This window comes from Protopterus annectens, chromosome 5.part1 (assembly GCF_019279795.1).
Source record: "Protopterus annectens isolate FY-2018-M chromosome 5.part1, PAN1.0, whole genome shotgun sequence".
Taxonomy (NCBI): Eukaryota; Metazoa; Chordata; order Ceratodontiformes; family Protopteridae; genus Protopterus; species Protopterus annectens.
The window spans coordinates 527,959,804-527,972,810 of record NC_056736.1 but is presented as its reverse complement, the minus strand read 5'-3'; the positions used below and the strand labels follow the sequence as shown (position 1 = coordinate 527,972,810).

At 42.5% G+C, this 13,007-nt stretch overlaps 1 pseudogene; it reads right to left on the bottom strand.

Moving 5' to 3' along the window:
• Positions 1–1,387: 1,387 nt before the first annotated feature.
• On the bottom strand, positions 1,388–3,329 carry LOC122803225 (annotated as a pseudogene).
• Between the last annotated feature and the right edge of the window lie 9,678 nt (positions 3,330–13,007).

Sequence of the window (13,007 nt, the reverse complement as noted above, 5' to 3'; positions counted from 1 at the left end):
TTTGTATATCTGGATGCCTTTGCCTGTATTTCTCTGCAACTATCTTTGGTGCCACTTTTTTGTATTGATTTATTTTGCGTTCTCCTTTGCATAAATATTGCGCTATATTAAAGTTATTATACTTTCCCATGTCCATATTTCTTCCTCAGATGTCTGTCCATACCTCTCAACCTGGAAACATCAAAAATCTGGACAAGGCCCATGAAAAATAGGTACAAATCTGTACGCTGATTAACATCTGATTTGCATATGTAATTATGTAACCCCACCCACTCCAATAGAATTGTGGGACACCAACTTTCAAAACGCAAACTGATGAACAGACAACCAAAATATGGTACCAGAGTCGCCCTGCAGCCATAATATGCCTGCAGGGGGACTCTGGTACCACTGCCATATCAATGTCCCATTACCTGGCTATTTCGCCTCATTTACCATAAACACTAAATGTATGCATACTGCTTTACTCAGCAAATGCTGGGTTCCCTACAAAACGAATGCAACAAAAAGTTCTGCAAAGACTGAGGAAAGCTACTACAAACAAGAACACAATTGCCTGGCATGTGGACAAGCAGCAAATGAATTATCTGCTGGCAATTTAAACGCTAATTCACTGTCCAGCCAGACAAATGTAGCAAATAATTTACAAAAGTGTGTAGCTCTTAATCAGTAAAGATAAGTCACCTTTCGCACACCAAACCTTAAACCCCATGACATGTCTGTTTCAATGTAACAGGGTACATTTTGCACTCATAACTCTATTATTTTCAGCTACTGTACTATATTCTCTTTCTGGAAACTTTTCTGCTTCAAATATGAAAATCGGCTTGCCTTGAGCTGGGCTAAACTGAATGAATGAATGAATAGTTAAACTTATAAATCATGGAGAAAGTAAAGTGAGGCAATAATTAAAAGTTACAATGTGAGCTAACAGGTTTTTCAGAGTTTCTGAAATAAAAGTCTCTCACATCTACTTAATAAAAATAAACAGCAGCAACTTGGGTGGTTCTGTTAACATGTTAATGCAAAAGCAGATTAAATAACAGGTAAAGGAACAGTGAAACACAAACGATAGCATGATCATATGTGAGATACAGTACAAATGTGAATAAAACAGACACCAATTTTAAACCAAATGCTGGAATGCTTTAGCTTTCATTCCCAAATAAATGCAACAGTTGCTTCATCAGATTGATAAAGTCTTCAGTTTTCTTCCCCAAAATTCCAAAAATAAACAGGTACACCACCAATATATATAAAGAGAAAGAATTCTGCATATCATGTGTCACAATAAAACTGCACAAACTCAGACAGACAAATTCCCAGGGCTTGTACAACTAAAACACAAAATGAAAAAAGCAACACATTTTATAGCACTGTGAATCTACTTCACTCACCACTATGAGCACTAAACCACCTTGGAGCAATATGCAGAGGTAAGGCATCAGCTAGCGATCCTCTTGACCCCAGGTACAAAACCCCATCTTATGCTGGCTACCTCCGTTCCTGAAAACTGTTTCCATGACTGGAGGTAGAGTCTGCTGCCGAGCCACCATCTCCTCACTCTGGATCACTGGCCCCTGGCCGGATACAATCCAAATGGTACACCAACTGTTGAATCTATCCCATACCTGTCACAGAGCTCACAGACCAGCTACGAAACCCATAGGACCACCTGTCTGGTAGCGAGTGCCCAAAATGAGAAGGGCAGTAGGAACAGCTAGTAAAACACAAAGTCGCTGTTACCCAAAGGTCTGCTCCAAAGGAAATATGGAGGCAAGATGAATGAAGTAACAAACTGGAGTCTGACCACCACAATAAATGGAATAATTTATTTCGGTCAAGCTTTCCGTGTATCAAACACGCTTCTTCAGATCCTTAACACAAATATTCTACTATGCTGTGCTTATATATACACGCTGACTGAATTCTCTTTAATTAAACAGTGCACTTAATCAATCAACCAATCAAACAATCAATCAAATGAAGCGATTTAAAACAATTTAAAACCATTGCAACAGGAGCAGCTTTAAACATCGAATAGAGCAACACTATATATTCTGCTCAACTGGTTTGTATAAAAAGTTTGCATAAAAAACATGACATAAACCATCATAAAAAATGACATAAACCATCTTAAAAAATGACATAAACCATCTTAAAAAATGACATAAACCATCTTAAAAAATACCCTAAGAAGCTCCTAACTGTGATTGTGTTAAGAACTATACATTCAATGTAGTTCGAAACTAAACTAAATATAATTTAGTCCAAAGGCTAATATATGAAGTCAAACACCTTGACTATGGGATAAAACAGCTACTAGGACTCGTGATCATATGTAGGATACCAACGCTGACAAATTACTATCACTGACTGCATACTATCCGATGGAGAACCATACATTAAATATATAAATCATGTGGAGATTTATCTCTGAGCCAACAAAAGAATGTGTCTCATGCCGATGTGAAACACTATTATAACTGTCATGTGAAGAAGGAAACGTTGTGATAAAAACAACTGTCATACAGTATAAAACTTTGGAGCAAATATAAATATATAAAAATATGTTTGTTGAAGCCTCTTCAAATAAAACGAGCAACCTTCTTTTACTTCAGTAAATAAAGTGCTTGTGCATATAAACAATGTAAAAACGCAGTTGAGTTAAGAAGCAATTAACTTAAAAAGCATACCCAAACTTGTATAGGTTAACATTATATACATCAAAAACGAGTTTGGAGCACATGGTTGACTAAATAGTATAAGTTCAGTGTGTGAATCAATAAATATAAAACTGACTATAGATTTGAGTATAGATAACCATAAATATTAACGAATATAAAAAACTGTAATGCAGAGTCATTAAAATTCAATATACAAATATATACTAGCATATGTGAACATAAAACATTGCCCGTATTATAAAGCGGCATGTAAACATGTTATAAATACATAAACATGTGTATAGAAATACTCATGCTGTATGAGTTTGAGTCTGAATATCTATACAAATCTGTTTGAAGCAACCGTAAAAACAACTGTCAGAGCTTCAGCATAACATTCATAAATAAGCAGTGAATAAATAAATAAATAAACGAATTAGAAGAGAATGGTGAAATTAATTGATTTGCCCGAAGGAATCTTGAATCTATCCCATACCTGTCACAGAGCTCACAGACCGGCTATGCAAACCCATATGACCACCTGTCTGGTAGCGTAGTGCCCAAAATGAGAAGGGGCAATAGGAACAGCACTATCATCTGTTGATACACCTGCAAATGGACCCCGGGAATGAGCCGCAGACTAGTACTTTGCTTACCCCCCATCCAAAAGTTCAGAGAATATGTCCTGATCCTGAACGTCACACAAAATGATTATTTGGAAGGTAGAAAATGGCAATGTCAGATAGCGTGTTACTGCCTGGCTTGCCTGCCTACTCGGGAGTCGGTGCTGCTGTATTACTTCCCGCTCGCAGCCAGCCGGAAATAATGACGTGAGCTCCTTGAGCTCAATTCCGACTGGCAGGTAGCCCTGACGGCGCTGACGTCATCGCCGCGTGATGGCGTCAGCTCGACAGGCTAATTTTAAAAAATTAAACAAATGAAGCAAAAAAATCGGAAATGAAGGGGTGCCAATCGGGAATCGTGGCACCCCTTCATTTGGACCCCAAAACTTGGTAAATACTGAGTAATTCGGTATGGTTGGGAGGTCTGTGTCTGTCACTTTCTGATTTCCTTACTTTGGGGACTAACTCTTCCATCATGCTGTGACAAACTGTGTTAGACTTTCTACACTAAATAAGTAACTTTGGAAGTATTCCGTAACTTCAGCTTCTGTTTGTTTTTCTACTTTACTAATCTTCTGTTTTATATTTCCCTTTCTGATCTTATTTTTTGTGTTGTGACCATTTCCATACCTGTATACTTTGCTTGTATTTTTCTGCAAATATCTTTGGAGATGCTTTCTGGTACTAATTACTTTGGCTTTCTCCTTTGCATTAATATTGCAGCAAATCAGCTCTCTCTCTCTTTCCCATGCCCATGTTTATTTTTCATGACTTTAAAATCTTTAGGTTTTGTTCTTTACATTTTACACTTCCTTGGTTGCTTCTTTTTTCCAAAAGTCCCAAAGTTTTTGTCTATATAATGTTTTCCATGGATTTGTTGTATTGAGCACAAAAATGCATTTGAAGATTTTGACAGATGTTCTTCGTGTTTCACTGTTGGGTTATCCTGCCAGGGGTAGCCCTCAGTTGGCCCGAATACCAGAGGCTTAGTATTTCTGCGTCGGTTGCTGTCACTCCAGAACTGACGTCAGGTTGTCAGTGGTATAAAATCAGGCAGCCAACGTCATTACATCAGTCTTTCTTCCGAGGAGCCCAAAGCAGAAGCAGTTCACATGAGTGGCGGTCGGATGCTACCTGAGTTTTCGTTTCCAAATTGAAGTTGAAGTCTTCTAAAGCTAAGTACCCCATTGGGAATCCTTTTTTCTTGCTCTGTTAGAAAAAGATTTTTCTTGCTCTGTCAGAAAAAGTTAACAACTGTCTCACCTGTGGAAAGCAAACACCACACACCTGCTCTTAGCCCAGACCATGAGATTTCCCTCATGCCCTTGCTGTTGCTTGCTGTTGCTTTTTGTTAGAACCATAATGCTGTCAGGCCCTTATTGTAGGGGCCCATATTTTCTAAATATTCCCTCATATTCTGATATTCTGATATGTGTTCGGTAACCCATCCGATCCGATCTTCTGAAAAAAATATGTAAGGATAAGACAGACCGCAGACCTTCCTATGTCCAAAACTGACTTCCAGCTTCTGTTAAGCTAGTCGTCAGTTCTCCAGTCCTCAGTGAGGTGCTTTCACAGCCCCTAATGCCCTGCTTCTGTGGATTCACAGACCGCTACCGAGACCCGTTCAGAGTCTGGTATGCCGCGAGACTCTTCTTCAACTAAGGATCCTGTGGATGTCTCCACCTTGGATGGGTCTGGAGCCGCTGAGCAGGCACTGGCTTCCGAGGAAGTTCTTCACACTACCGATACTCGACACAAACTGACGACGTCTTTCGCATCTTCAGTTCTTTCTAAAACTACCGAGTTTCTAAGGCCCAGGGTATGAACTACACCTAAAAAAACTATGACCTAAGCTCAGGCACCTGCTTCCATGCCTCAGTCTCACATGCTTAAAATGGGGGAAGACCTTATTATGCTTATTAGGGAAGCCAGGCTACCCCTTCCAAAAGAAAGAGACTTGTCCCCAGTAGTTTTATCTGAACAGGAGTCTGATGACTCTGAGGTTTCTGAATATGAAGACATGCAACCCCTCTCTGCTTCTGAGGATTTTGATGCAAAGGAATCCATTCCTTCGGCCTCTCCTCCCGAGGAGTTTTCATTTAGTGAAACCCTACATACTTTAAGGGAGGATTTCCAATGGGAATGTCAGGACTATCCTCAGTCAAAAAAGAGATGCAGGGAATTCTTAGATTTACCACAGCACAGACCTTTAACCATTTCTCCTGTCCTGGATGTTGTGGATGATGTTTTTATGGAATCCAGTTTGACACCTGACACCGTTCCTTCCACTCTCAGGAAACCTGTCGAGTACTACAGAGTCCCTGACTCTCACAAATTCCTTTTCAAAAATCCTACTGCTGACCCAGAGGTCATCTCCCAAGGATCTAAAGGAATTAAATCAACCTAAGCTAAGAAACCCACCCTCTCAGACAGGGATTCCCAAGCTTTAGACAGATGGGGTAAAAAAGTATACACATCTGCAACTCTTACTATTAGAGCACTAAATTGTCAGTTCCACATGCTGAAATATCAGCGTCATACCATGGAACTCCTCAATCAAAAAATGTCTTCCATTCCTGCTTGTGCAGAAAATAAAGAATTACAAAAGCTTATGCATTCTGCAAGCCAAGTTACTAAGCACCCCTTGCAATGTGGCTTTGATGCCCTAGAAGCATCCTGCAGGGTAGCAGTCACTGGTTCTGTCCTTAGAAGGCATGCTTGGTTTAAGGATCAGACCTTGCCAGACCATGTCAAATCAAAATTATTGGACGCACCATTGAACAAAGACAATTTGTTTGGCACCAAGGCAGAAGGGATCTTCAAAAAGATGGAAGAAAAAGCTAAATCTATGCAGACAGTTAAAGACTTTTTACAGGTCCAGCCTCCGAGGTTCAGTAGGCATTGCCCCTCCAAGCACTGGTCCTTTCTGGCCCCCTTCAGGCCAGCTCAGCCCAGACCCAGGGGAAGCAGACCCCTCAGACAGCAGTCCCAGGGAATGCAGAGATCAAAGCAATGGAGTTCCTCCTCTTCAAAAACAGTAAGTGCTAAGCCACCCCCTTATGGTAAGAACTCACAATGACTTTACACCTCTACCCCTTACCTCTGTCCACCTGCTTGTGCCCGGAGGAAAACTGTCATTCCATGCAAACAACTGGGCCTCTATTACCAGCAACTGATGGATCCTCAACATAGTGTCCCAGGGATAAAGACTTTATTTCCACACTGCCAACCCCAAAAGGGTTCCCAGATCTTCCTGCAAACCAGTGGGCAGAGGCCAAAAAGCAAGTCCTTCCCCTGTTCTCCATGAGGGCAATACAGCATGTTCCTGCAGACAAGATAGGCCATGGTTTCTATTCCAGACTCTTCCTGGTATCCAGAAAAGAGGGCACCTGGTGCCCAATCCTCAATCTATCCATTCTAAACACCTTTCTGGTGATACCAAAATTCAAAATGCTCACCCTCCAGCAACTTCTTCCTATGCTTTCCAAGGATGTTTGGTTAGCCACCCTAGACCTAAAAGAGGCCTACCTACACATCCCAGTCAGGGAATCTTGCAGGTAATATCTACTTTTCAGGACAAGATCTATGCATGCTCAGTTCTCTGCACTTCCCTTTGGCTTATCCACTGCTCCCAGAGTTATTACAAAATGCCTGGCTCCAGCCATTGCGTTTTGCAAACAAAATAATATTCTAATTTACCCCTACTTAGATGATTGCCTGATTCAGGCAGACAGTCAGGAAAAGCTGTTACAGCACCTGACCTTTGTAAAGGACCTACTGACCTCCCTGGGGTATACTATCAATGAAAAGAAATCAAAACTAGTCCCCACACAAAAAATTGTATTCCTGGGAGCAAGCCTGGACACAGCATCCCAGATGGCATTCCTTACTCCAGAAAAACAAGCCTACCTGATAGGCTACTTCTCTCAACTAGCCACCAGAACCCAGTTATCTGCAAGGAAAATCCTACAAGCTCTAGGATTCATGGCCTCTTGCATTCTACTCATTCCATATGCCAGACTGCATATGAGGAAACTAAAATGGTACCTAAAAAGCCTTTGGTGTCAACACTCTCAAGACCTGGAAACTATCATACCTATGATACCCTGTCTAAGGAAAGATTTTCTTTGGTGGGCAGCAGCATGCAACCACAACAAGGGACTTCCCTTCTCACAGCCCCATGCCACCCAGACCCTCAACACAGATGCATCAGACTATGCCTGGGGTGCACACCTGGAAGGCAGGTGCATTCAGAGCCAGTGGAGCCCAAATCAAATACATCTGGGCACCAACCAAAAAGATATGCTAGCTGTTCAGCATTATCTAACAGCTTTCAGACCCCTACTCTCCCTGGGACCTCTACTGATCAAAATAGACAGCACCACAGTAATGTGGTATATCAACAAGCAGGGAGGGACTCACTCCTATCCTCTCTGCAGGCTCGCCATGACCCTTTGGCACACAGCCTCAGCCATGCAAATACACCTGCTAGCACAATTCCTGCCAGGCTCCCTAAACTCCCTGGCAGACAACTTAAGCAGAAACCTGCTAGACCCACATGAGTGGCAGATAGACCACAGAACCTTCAACCTTGCAACCAGAAATGGGGTACCCTGAAGGTGGACCTCTTTGCCTCCCACTCCAATCATCAGCTCAGCGAATTCCGCATCAGGGAACCTCACAGCAAGGCATGGAAAATGGAAGCTCCATCCTTCCAATGGGTAAACCTCTCAAACTATGCATTTCCCCCTCTACCACTCATTTCAAGGGTACTGATCAAAATAAGGGAGGAAAAACCAAGGGCAGTCTTGATTGCCCCAGACTGGCCATGCCAGCACTGGTACCCACTGCTGTGCAGCCTGTTACCCCTGCAACCATGGCACCTACCTTAGATCCCAACACTCCTGACCCAGAACAGTGGAGAATTCATGCATCCATAATTGCAGACCCTGAACCTGGCAGCCTGGTTTATTCCCTGACCTCTCCTCAAGCTGCCAGCTGAAGCAAACAAGTCCTGGATGTTATACATGAGGCCAGATGCCCCAGCACTAGAAAATCCCATGCTGACAAGTGGAAAAGGTTTTGCACCTGGATCCAGGCTAAGGGAGCCGTAACAGCACAGCCCTCCCTACCTCTCATCATGGATTATTTAGCAGACCTACTACACAGGGGTCTATCCTTCTCTTCTATTAAAATTCATGTCTCTGCAATCTCTGCTCATTACAGCACAGAGCCACCTCTCTTCTTATCTCCTCTCATCAAACAGTTCCTAAGAGGGGCTAACAACTTAAGGCCACCCAGAAGAGCTTCTACCCCAGCTTGGGACCTTAACTTTGTGTTGGAAAAGTTTACCATACCCCCCTTTGAGTCTGCAGCTTCAGCAGAATTAAAATTACTCTCTTGGAAAACAGCCTTGCTTCTGGCCATCACTTCAGCTAGAAGAGTTTCAGAGCTACAAGCACTCATGGCTGTAGAGCCCTTCATCATTTTCCATGCTGACAAACTCTCCCTCAGGACTAACCCATTCGTCATGCCTAAAGTGGTATCCAGTGTGGCTCTCAACCAATCCATTCATTTGCCCACCTTTTTCCCTAACTCACAAAACAAGGTGGAAAGGATTCTGCACTCTCTAGATGTGCACAGACAGCTCAGATTCTATCTGGATAGGACTAAATCTTTTAGAAAAACTGACCAATTGCTAGTCAGCTTCGCAGCAGGGGCAGAGGGCAAGGCCATATCCAAACAAACAATCTCCAAATGGATAGCACACTGCATCCATTTCTGCTACAAACAGCATGGGAAACCACCCCCAAAGGGGGTCAGGTCGCATTCCACCAGGGCAACCTTCTCCTCTGCAGATTTTCTCAGAGGGGTCCCCACCAGGGACATCCTGGAGGCTGCAACATGGACTTCTGTTCATACCTTCACTAAGCATTACCATCTGCCTATCTTCTCCAAATCCAGGGAAGGCTTTGCCACTGCAGTCTTGCAGGGCATCCTAGCCAGCCCCCAGTCTTCTTGACTGCCTCCACCCTTTTCTTCAGCTTTGGGAATCAACCCAAATATGTACACTTACCATAAATGTAGATGTTAGAGTGTATTCACTGTTGCAGTCCTGGTTCCCCACTCTCCATCCCCCTTGTCTCTCTCTCTCTCTTCCTCTCTCCTTACAGGTAATTTTGGCATTTACTTTCTACTGGTGGTGTTCTTCCAGCATAACCTAGCTCCCTATTTGGGGGCTCCTGACAGTTGGGGCAAGAAAAACTGATGTAATGGCATTGACTGCCTGATTTTATACCACTGACAGCCTGGCGTCAGTCCTGGAGTGACAGCAACTGATTCAGAAATACTAAGCCTCTAGTATTCGGGCCGACTGAGGGCTACCCCTGGCAGGATAACCCAAGTGTGATGACTGCAACAGTGAATACACTCAAACATCTACATTTATGGTAAATGTACACAACTGTACTTTTTTCTTGTGCAAGTATTTTTTCTTTCCTCTGATTTCTCTCAATCTTTTTGAATATCTTCTATCTGGAAATTCTGGGCTTCTTGATCAATAGAAACAATACATAATTTCTTTCTTATCTTCAATACTCTACTCTATCCTCTTAATGGCTCTTTTCTGGCCTATAAGTTTTTGTGGACTACTACTTCCTTCTACGATGGGGTAGGGGCATTCTCCCCATGAACTTAGCCTAACCCCACTGTTACAATGTTTCTGTGTCTTGAAGATTCTACACTGTCACAGTTTTTCCAGTCCTGGAACCAGTGTGCATATGAGGACTGGGCACTTTTTTATCCTGGGACTTGTATATCCAGTTGTCTTTTTTTATTGTTTAGCATACTTCCGTCCATGATGCATGCTATATAAAATACATTGTATACATCAGTGTCATACCCAGTAAAGTATAACTTATTTAAAGGGCAGCTCATTGCTAACCAGTATCCTACCTTTTCCTACATTTCATTATAGCTGATGTTGGTTATTATATGTATTTCTGGATTCCTGCATGTTCTTGTTACACAAATTTGTAAGGAAAGAATTTTGTGCATTTGCAGCCCATTAGAAGAACTACTTAATTCGAGCTTACCAGTCTAATGGCCATAGAGCCTTTTAAGCCTAACCATTTATGCCCCAGTTTACATAATTGTCAGCGCTTAAGGATTAGAATGATTTTGAAGTACGCCTGTGCCTTAGAGACTCTATAAACTGCTACTGTCCATAAAGGCCACAGGTGACAAGTGTGGATGAATTTATGATTTCCCATCCATTGGTCCAAATGTTATTTGAATAGGTTTAAAGAAGAGCTCTGTTTCACATTAATGGGGAGTCTTTTCCAGAAAAAGTGTAATCTCTCAAACACACACCTGTCCCTCCAACATGTTTTGCTTATGTTACAGACGAGGTTTAGATCCTTAGATTGGGTAATTCTTGTGCTGCTTGTTTTGTGAATGTGTAGCATAATCCATCAGGGCTGGATCTGAGAAGGCCTTGCAGGCTAGGTACAGATTGGCCCTCAATAGTCTGTCGGAGACTGAGAATACAGACATGGCTTTGAGGTAGTCCACATAGGACATGTTGTTTACATACTGTATTTTTTTAATGAAGAACCTCTGTAGCTGCTATAGTTGTTACAAATGCCTGGTCAGCCAAAGGGTACATTTTACTTGATCATTGGTCTAATGAGGGCCGAGCATAGGGGAGTATGATCTCCTTAGATTTGGATGCCTTGCCATTATGTATAAGTTATACGCTCTAGAAGGATTTTTCACAATCATGGACACATGGTGATCAAAGTTCAGGTTACTGTCAACCTGAGTTCTCAAGTCCCTTACCACTGGGTCTACTATTAGAACAGTGTTATCAATGTTGTAATTAGAAGGGGTGCTCATCTTCCCCATAGGGTATAAATATGCATTTTTTGGCATTGTGTATTAGGCTAAGTTTCTGTCACCAGTTACCTGGCTCTCAGACCCTCCTCAAGGATATCTACATCTTTGGAGAAATCAGTCACTGTACCCAACTTGCAGTCATCTACAGATTTGATCACCCAAAGACCCACTTTTATTTGTTATGACTTGAGAAAAGTATATTCGAAACAGGAGAGGTCCAGTTGTTGAGACCTGTGGAACACTACCATTAACAGGCCTATTGGTGGAGGTGGATTTCACCACCCTAACTTCATTTATCCTCTCCATGAGCCATTTGACTATCCATTGGGTTACATAGGGATTTATGTCTACATTTTTGAGTTTGTCTATAATACCTAAGTGAGGAGTAGTGTGTTGAATGTCTTTACTAGGTCAGGTAGGCAGTATGCACTTTTTTATAGGTTCATAGGTTGTTACTAGTATATCGGCTCTAGGGCCTATACAAGCCTAGCCATAACAATTCCCTGGCTATTTCTTCCCAAAATATTTACTTCCCTGGACCCCTGTCTAGCAGGGCGACTGACATGATCCCCAAGGTGAATTTCCTATCTCCCATCCAGTCGTCAAGGTTCCTTTTGAAGAGGGACAAAGAGGTGATCTGCTTGACATGTCTGGGGAGTCTCTGGGTCAGGAACCTATCACTCCAGCATGTTTTGTTCATTGTGATGACATGGATGTTTTTTGTGTTTCACTGTTGCAGTCATTACATTTGGGTAATCTGCTGGCAGGTTGCCCTCAGTCGGCCTGAATATCAGTCTTGGGTCCTGCGTCGGTTGCTGTCTCCTCTTCCATTATGTCAGGTTGTCAGGGGTATAAAACAGGCAGCCAACACCATTTTCTTCAGTCTTTCTTGCGTGTGGTGCCCGAAGCAGAAGCAGTTCGCAAGTGCCGGTCGTCCGACTCCTGAAATTTTCGGATTCGAGTTTCAGAACCGAAGTCTTCAATTAAAGCTAAGTACCCCATTAGGGAAACTTTTTCTTGCTCCATACCGATGTCAGTAAAAGTTAATAATTACATTATGTGTGGGAAGCAAATACCTCATAAGGATTTTCATTTGTACTGTATTCTTTGCTTAGGCCCAGATCATAATGTGCCTTGCTGTCGGTTTTGTGCTAGATTTAACCAATGCACTATTAAACGTCTTTATATCTTTGCTTCAAAATATTTTGGAAACAGATTTAACTACCCTGAAATGTTGTCGGATAGCATTCTGACTACTGGAGTTCACAAAAAACGCAAAGAAAAGGACAGAGACAGACCATCGAGGTCCAAAACCGACGACGAAGCTTCCCCTAAGCCAGTCGCCGGTTTGCCGGTACTCAGTGAAGCACTTTCGCAGCCCCTGATACCTGCTACTTTCAAGTTGCAGGCCTCTACTGAGACCCATGTGGAGTCCGGCATGCCGCGAGATTCTCAAAGTATTGTACCCGCGGATGTTTCTCCCTCAGATGGGTCCGGAGCCGCTTTGCTTCTGATGGTGTCTTCAGGCCACAGCATTTCTATATAAAACCGATGCCAGCTTCAAAAACAAAGACAAAAGCAACTTCTAAGGCTAAAAAACTGACGCATGAGCCATGTGCTCAGGCCTCTATGCCCAAAAAACAGATGATCAAAATGGCTGAAGACCTAATTACCTTGATCAGGGGTTCCCAACCCCCCCCCCCCCGATAAGAGGCCTAGGCAAGACACTGATTATAAATCTTCAGATCATGTTTCTATTTCTTCTGATTCCTCTTCTGATCAGGAATTTTCTATACCACCCTATGAGGATTCAGATGCA